This window comes from Alnus glutinosa, chromosome 7, assembly GCF_958979055.1.
Source record: "Alnus glutinosa chromosome 7, dhAlnGlut1.1, whole genome shotgun sequence".
NCBI classification, from domain to species: Eukaryota; Viridiplantae; Streptophyta; class Magnoliopsida; order Fagales; family Betulaceae; genus Alnus; species Alnus glutinosa.
Window position 1 is genome coordinate 7,113,774 of NC_084892.1, and position 8,727 is coordinate 7,122,500.

The following is an 8,727-nucleotide window of genomic DNA, read 5'->3' on the forward strand; positions in this document are numbered from 1 at the left end:
AAGCCTTCTAATTTTATTTTATTTTTTTTTTTATTTAGGTTAGGCACCTATGGCCCCGGCAAAAATAAAATTCAGGCCCCCCCAAAAAAATTTAATCTACTCTCTACTACTATAATATTTTTTCTCTTCCATAAAAAAAATAATATTAAAAACCCAGCAAGGCAGCGGATATTAAACTAGAAAGAACAAAAGAAAAAAAGAATAAGAAAAAACCAGACGCAGCAGATAAAAAAATAATAATAATAATAATCAGCAGCAAATCCTCTTCAACACGGCAACCCAATGTCAATAAAAAAATCACATTGCATAAGGAAAAAAAAGGAGACAAAATTTACTTTACAATACCTTTTAAACTTCCCTCAAACCCTCAATCTCACATTCAAATCCAAGAAAAAAAAAAAAAAAAAAAAAAGAAAAAAAAGAAAAAAAAAAAACGTAGAGCTTGAAAATACTGAGAGGCGAGAGAACTGAGTCTGAGAGACTGAGATCTGGCTGTGCATCCACCATCGGCCGTCTGTCCACCAGCTCAAGCACCACCACCAGCAAAAAACACTCATCACAGTGAGTTATTTGCTCTTATTTTTCTGCAAGCTCTAAATCTTTAATATGATTTTTCTTTGAAATTTGGGCTTTTCTAAAAGAAAAATTTGAGTGTTCACTGTATAGTCTGTCTTTGATTATGTGATTTCTTTGAGATGGGTTGAAGACAACTAGAAAAGGAAGATTCATGAAAGACTTGAAGCACAGAAAGAGGCAGGGAGGCGTGAGGTTGAAGAGAGAAATAAAAAGATAAGTACAAGAAACAAGGACCACCGAACGGTTTTATCCTTTTTTTCAAAAAAAAGAAAAAAAGAAATGAAAAGATGAGGGGGCCAGGGTGTAAGGGCGTGGAACCATGGGTGGGAGAAAGAATTGACTCAATAGGCAATAGTTTCAATTGAAGCTTTTAGTGGAATCTAGAGGCTTCGAGTAATTGAGTGAGTAGATTTTTTTTTTTTTTTTAATAGATGTAATTGAGTGGATTGTTTCCCATCTTCTCATAAAATTCAGAATCTCAAAGAGTCAAGACTCTTGACTCTTTCTTGAGATTAGAAGATTGCATATGGAAATGAATGGGGGCGTGGTGGGACTTGGGAGTGGGCAAGAGTGTGGGACCATGGCTGATGAGGGAGAGAAATGATATTTGAGGGTGGTGACAAATGAAAATTGAAATGAAAGACTTCCTCAAATATGATTAATAGAATTTTTTATATTTATATTTATTATTTAATTTTTTCAGTATTTAGTTTAGATAGAATTCTCAAAAAGCTCACAAAATAAATACACAAAAAAAAAAAAAATGAAACTAGGTATGTCTTTTTCAGCAGAAGTACTAATTAAAATGCAACACTTTGATTTTAGATGGAAAAATCTCAACCAAATTAGATTGGACTTCTTCTTTTTTTAAATTATTCTATTAAATTAATATTTGTCTTTAAAATAAGTAATCAATTTAGAAGACAATTTGGAAGATAACTTTTTCATTTTCTTTTTAATTGTGTTCATCATTTTTTTTTTCTAATTTATTATTTGTTTTTATTGGTTTGCAGCATTAATCTAGTACATTATTGTCTTTGGTTTGTTTTCAAGAAATCCCTCAAACTCAAGATAACGTTGATTCATTGAAAGGTACGCATTTTTATTAGACCCTATTAACTGTGCATAATTTATTTGTCACGTAATTTATATTTTTCTGTATTTGCTATTTTTGCTAGATTAAGATTTTTAATAGATATTAACTTACTTTGATTATTGGAATTTTTTTTTCCTAATTTGATGGGTTTGATTTGGTTAATTATTTGTTACTTTTTCGCTTGTTAATGTTAATAAGAATTATTATAAGTTAAGTTTTAAATTTTTTTTCTTTTATTTTACAAGCGAACGCACATATAAAGGGACTATATATATATATATATATATATATATATATATTATTTAAGTTCAGCCCCCCCCCCCCTCCAGGAATTTCCTGGCTCCACCCCTGGTTTTAGGGCTATGTGCTATATGTAAATAGTAGGGTTTACAGGTTGAGTTCCTTATATATGGTTTATGCTTTAGGGCTTATGGCTTAATTTGTACTATGTATAATACATACTCTCTGGGTTAGGGTTCGTATTTGCGTTTTACAAATAACACAAAAAATATATATTTATATATAATACTTTAAATTTACATAAAATATTATACAGTTTGTGAAGTGGCTAAATACAAATATAATATATATACAGTATTCACGTTAAAAAACTTATATATACAGTATATATACTTAGGTTAGGGTTTGAGATTTAGTTTTAGGTTTAGGGTTTAATTTTATGGGTTAGTTTTAGGGTTAGGGTTTAGGGTTTAGTTATATGAGTTAGTTTTTGGGTTAAAGTTTATATAAACCCTAAAACATATATGTTTTAGGGCTTAGGGTTTAGCACTATGTATAGTACATACACTTAGGGTCGGGTTAGGGTTTGTGTTTGTGTTTGTGTGTATATATATATATATATATATATATATATATATATATATATATATATATATATATATATATATATATATATATATATATATATATATATATAATTTTTATTTTTTTCCGAAAAATTTAAAACAAATGGCGACGTGGAGTACAATTACACATCGCCCAATTGGGACGTGGAATTATTCCACGTGGCCAAAATTTGGCCAGGTACGTTGCGCGGGAAAATTCTCGCGCGCCACTTGGCCACTTATTTCAAAGAAAAAAAACTAAAAACAAAATTACATTTTAAAAAAATAATAATAATAATTCTTAAATGAAAGCTACCCATTTCGAGCTTCTCTCTCTCTCTCTCTCTCTCTCTCTCTCTCTCTCTCTCTCTCTCTCTCTCTCTCTCTCTCTCTCTCTCTCTCTCTCTCTCTCTCTCCGTCACAGCACCACCGGCCAGCAGCCCCACCACCACTCGTCCGACCTTCCCTCCAACGTGTTTCCTCCACCGTCCACGGTGTACTCTCTCTCTAGCTCTCTCGGCCTAATATCCCCCTCTCTCTCTAATATCTCTCTCTCTCCCTCTCTCTCTCTCTCTCTAACCTAAAGGAGGTAAACTCCGGCCGGTGCCACTCTTTCCGGTAGTGCACAGTAGAGAAGTTCAGTTCCCTCTCTCTATAGTATCTCTCTCTCTCTCTCTCTCTCTCTCTCTCTCTCTCTCGGTTTGTACATACAGTGTAATCTAACGTTTTTTTTTTCTCCCCAAAAATGCAGGTACAAAAAATATAAGAAGCATAAATTACACCACAAAATTCATTATGAGTAATTTTCACATTTTTTTTTTCTTTATTTTTTGGCTATAATAAACTTGGTACATTTTAATGTATTTGTTTAGATATTTTCCTAATTGTTTTTCTTTTCCAATACGTGGATTTAGCAATTAACCATGAACTATTTTTTGTTTTTTTCCATGCAATGCCACTGATTTTGTTGGGTTTATATATATATTGTTGTGTATTTTTTTGAGTTTTCTGCGGTTGGTCATTATGCATGGGAAATATGCTATTTTGTTTATGTGCTTTTTTTTTTTTCAGCTTAATTGTTGATATGAGCACTTTTGTGATATATTTTACTGTGCTACGAATTTGTGTTGCTATTATCATTTTTGGCAATTTTTTTAAAAAAAACAGAATAAACAAACTCGCCATCATTTTAACTTTATAATAAAATGATCGTAACCAACAATTTCAACCAAAATTAAAATCAATAATTATAATCAATAATTTGTGTTTGAATATATATAAACTGTAAAAATAATAAATATTGTGCTACTAATATTTATAAATTGTTATGTATTTTTTGAAACAAATTTTAAACAAATTTGCCACCGTCTACCATTTACAATAATATAATTTATTAAACAAATTATAGCAAAGGTCAAAACCCTAAACCCTAAACCCTAAACCCTGAACCTAAACAACCCTAAACAATAAACCCACAACCCTAAACAACCATAAACAACCCACAACCCACAACCCTAAACCCTAAACAACCCTAAACAATAAACCTTAAACCCTAAACAACCATAAACAACCCTAAACCCTAAACCCTAAAACAAAACAAAAACCCTAACCCTAAACAATAAATCCTAAACCTAAAACAAAACAAAAACCCTAACCCTAAACCCAAAGCCTTAAACAACCCTAAACCCTAAATCCTAAACGCTAAACAACCCTAAACCCTAAACCCCAAAACCTAAACCCTAAATCTTAAACCCTATTTATTAAACAATTTAATTGGCCATGTTACTAATATTTTTTTTATTTAATTTAAGTTTAACTGTAGATGAGCGAATGTTCTAACAATTGCATGGTGCTATGAATATATATGAATTTTACTGTCCATAATGTAAAAACATTTTCTTTTTTACCATGCAAATTAAAAAAAAAAATATGGAGTCCACAGTTTGAAACAAACGCTAAATTCAAACACTTTAAAAAATGGTCACGCTATTAATATTTTTTTTTCCCTTTAATCTAAGTTTAATTGTTAGATGCGAGAACATTATAAAAATTTCAACCTTGCTATGAATATAGATGACTTTTACTATATTCGGAAAAAAAAAAAAAAAAAAAAAAAAAAAAAAGGGCAAAAATAAAACGGGGCTAATGTCGAAAGGTTCTAAAAATACTAAAACAATACTCGGCATCAACAGTTTAAAACAAACATTAAATTAAAATAAGAGCAACGACCACGTTATTTTTTTTATAAGTTTATACTCTAAGGAATTTAAGCACTTTAATTGCTGAAATCAAATATCTTAATTTGTTTCGGTCTCTTAAAAATTATATAGAAAAATATGGACAAGTCTTAGATGTCAGCACGTAGGGGTTTGACACAATATAACGAAGGGCGTAGAGCGTTCGTGGAATTTACTGTTAGTAACTGTACGGCCGCCAATGACAAAATTTACTATCCATGTAAGTACTATCGAAATAACCAATGCCACGCCCCAGATTACGTTCTTGCCCACCTGACAGGGGGTAGAGGAATGGGTCCGGGATACAGTTTGTGGTATATGCACGGTGAGACCACGAGTGGGTCTGCTGTTCCTGGTCGGTGTTTGAGTCATCCCAATGTCACAGATTCGGCTGCCGGTAGCACTGAACAGGGTGAATGCACAGAACAGGGCGGAGGCCTGGAACAGGGTGTTGACATGCGCGCCATGTTGCGTGAAGCCTTCGGCGTGCACGATGTTGGTGAAGCCGTCAGTAGCCAGCCATAAGAAGTTAATGAAGGAACCTCTGAAGGGGACGCATTGAAGTACCACGAGCTATTAAAGACTGCCGAGAAGCCACTCCACCCTGGTACTAAGCATAGTAAATTGAGTGTTACTGTCCACATGTATAACTTAAAGTGTGTTGGAAGTATTAGTAACAAATTTTTTTTTGATATTCTCGAGCTTATCAATCAGTTGTTGCCTCCTTGCAATGAGACCTTTCCAGTTAATACATACGAGGCGAAGAAGTTCCTTAGTTCCATGGGTCTCGGGTATGAGAAGATTCCGGCATGCCGTAATGACTGTATGTTATTCTGGAAAGACAACAAGGACTTAGATTCATGTACCGTATGTGGAGAATCTAAGTGGAGGGCTGATGCACATTTAGATGAAGATGGTGATGTCATATCATCGGGGAAAAAACGTCCAGCGAAGGTGTTGAGGTGGTTTCCGCTCATCCCATGGCTACAGAGGTTATTCATGTCGGAGCATACTGCGCCCTATATGAGATGACATGCAGAAGGCCGCACCAAGGATGGCGTATTGAGGCACCCGGCCGACAGTGAGGCATGGAGATCATTCGACATTCTACATCCAGATTTTATGGTAGACAATAGGAATGTGCGGCTTGGTTTGATAGTAGATGGATTTAATCCTTTTGGGAACATGAGCACATCCAACAGCATATGGCCCGTAATGCTTGTACCGTACAATTTGCCTCATTGGATGTGCATGAAACAGACGTCGTTCATCCTGTCACTGGTTCTCCCTGGACCGAGCTCACCTGGTATGGATATCGATGTCTACCTTCAGTCATTGATTGATGAGTTGCAGGAACTGTGGAATGTAGGGATACAGATATTTGATGCTTCAAAGATGAAAAATTTTAATATGCGAGCTCAGTTGATATGGACAATAAACGACTTGCCGGTATATGCAGATTTATCTGGTTGGCCTAACAGGGGTGTGAAGGCATGTCCTTGCTGTATGCATTCGACATGTTCTAAATATTTGAAGAACGGAAAGAAATTTTGCTATATGGGGCACAGGAGATACTTGTCAACTAAACATCTCACTACAAGAAATTTGATCATTAGCGGCCACATTATTAGCGGCCAGTATGCACTGGCCGCTAATGATCAAATTATTAGCGGCCACTTTCAAAAGTGGCCGCTAATAGTTGCTACTATTTGTAAACTATTAGCGGCCACCTAATTGTAGCCGCTAAAAATGGACGCTAATACACAAAATATTAATATTAGCGTCGAAATTCAGGTCACCACTAATAACTTGGTGGGAAGTCGCGAGAAATTTCGGGAAGCTATTAGCGGCGCCATTAGTTGCCACTAATAACAAAACTCTTAGCGGCCAGATAAGTGGCCGCTAATAATTTCTTGATGTCGATATGTAAACCACAACGTTTTGATAAAAAAACATTTAGGCGGGTGTTCTTGGCGCTATGGAATTTTTTCAAATGAAATTTTTAATTCCCTATTCTCTAAATAATTAATATTCTCCACTTTCTTCACTTTCATTTTCTCCCCTTTCTTCAGCATTTTTAGACGTCTCTCTCAAGCTCTCTCTCTCGTCCACTCTCACGTCTCTCTCTCTCTCTCTCTCATGTCCCTGTCGAATCTCTCTCTCAGGCTTTCTCTGTTGGGTTTGTGCTGAAATTGGGTTTGGTGGAAATTTTGTGGAGAGAGAGGTTTGAGTTGGGTGCGAGAGAGAATCGAAGCCACCGCCACCGCCTCCACCTTTACCTTCAACAGAGTCGCTCATTAGGCGGTACAAGCCCGTTTGGCGTTTCTTCTTGATCTTCAATCTCGCTCTTGGAGGTCAGCAACTATCTTTCCTCTCTCTTTTGTGTCCATGTGTGGGCTTCGGGCATTGGAAATGTGGCTCATTGGTTGTTAAAACCTAGGGGTTTGGAGTCCTTGTCGTATACTAAGTAATGGGTTGTCAATATAGTCAAAAGATTTGTTGAAGTGATATGGGTTTTGGGTGGTTTTCATTTTGGCCTATGATGTGTTTGACATATTGGCTAGCTAGGATGAGTTTTTCTTTTATTGTTTCAACTTTCCATTGATGGAGTATAGGATTTAAATCACCATGTTGTAGCATATCATTAAAAAAAATAAAAAAAGAACACGGAAAAGACAGTGTCCATCTCAGTAATACCTATTAGACATGATTCAGATCATGAGAAAGAATGTCTAATGATGGTACTTTTGTCTTTCAAAATAGTCCATGACTTACAAATCAGAAAATAGCATGTGTTATTCTACTGATTTAATTGAAGAACATATTCTCAAAAGCATGATATATGGAGTTTTCATGGTGGTTATGGAAATCATTTTTGGTTTTGAGTGGTGATGGAAATAGTACTGATAGCCAATCTGTTTTGCTCGAAGTTACATTCCACAACTATGGATTGCCCATCAGGCTCTAGGTCTTGCATTACCCTTGAAGCATTTCCAGTTGTGAGCCACCTCGCCATAGACTCGGGTCATTTAGTTGGAAGCATTAGAAACTTTGAAGTTTAAGAGGATGTAATAGGCGTGAGTTCTTAATAGTCAGCCTATATTTTCCTAACCTTATCCACATCAAAATTTCCTAGAATTACAAATCTTCTAGGATGTTTCACAAGTTTGTAGATTTGCACTCTTTGGCCAATGTCAAAATAGATTACAGGGTCTAGGAGGGCAAGTCATGCAGTTTTTCATTTTTCAACCCTTTTTCCCCCTTCTGTGAATGATACCTGATGTATAGAACGACACAGTAAAGATATACAACTGAATCTTTTGGCTACTCTAAGCTGATGTCTGATCCAATGGAAATAATAAGCTTTTGTTATGTTTTCTTCTCTTCCAGTTATAGTCTAGGTGTATGCTCGTTTTACTTGCTTTGTGAGCCTTGAAGTAATAGACTATAATTTCTATAATCCAACGAATTTTCCTCACTAATTTGATATGGCATGGTTCACCAAGATTCTTACACTGATCTCTAAAAACTTTAGAGACTTTGATATATTTGTTATTGGGTGAAAATTTGCCTTCAATTTAAACTATGCATGTTATACCACCGAAAAAAAAAACTTTAGAGACTTTGATATATTTGTTATTGGTTGAAAATTTGCCTTCAATTTAAACTATGCATGTTATACCACCGAAAAAAACTTTAGAGACTTTGATATATTCGTTTAGGAGCTAGAGTTTGAGTCATCATAAGCTATGAACCACCGAGACAAATTCAAATTAATCTAATGCGAACCTTTTATGTTCTTGACTTTTTGGTCACAACAGTAACTGGACTCGATACCTCTCAACCAGACTGAATATTCTTTTATTCCCCATTAAAACAGTAGAAGCTAAAAAAAAGCACTCATGGTATATCTAACTTGATTAGATTTTAGTAGAAGCACATGCACTAGAAAACAAGATATTGTAGCCTAAAA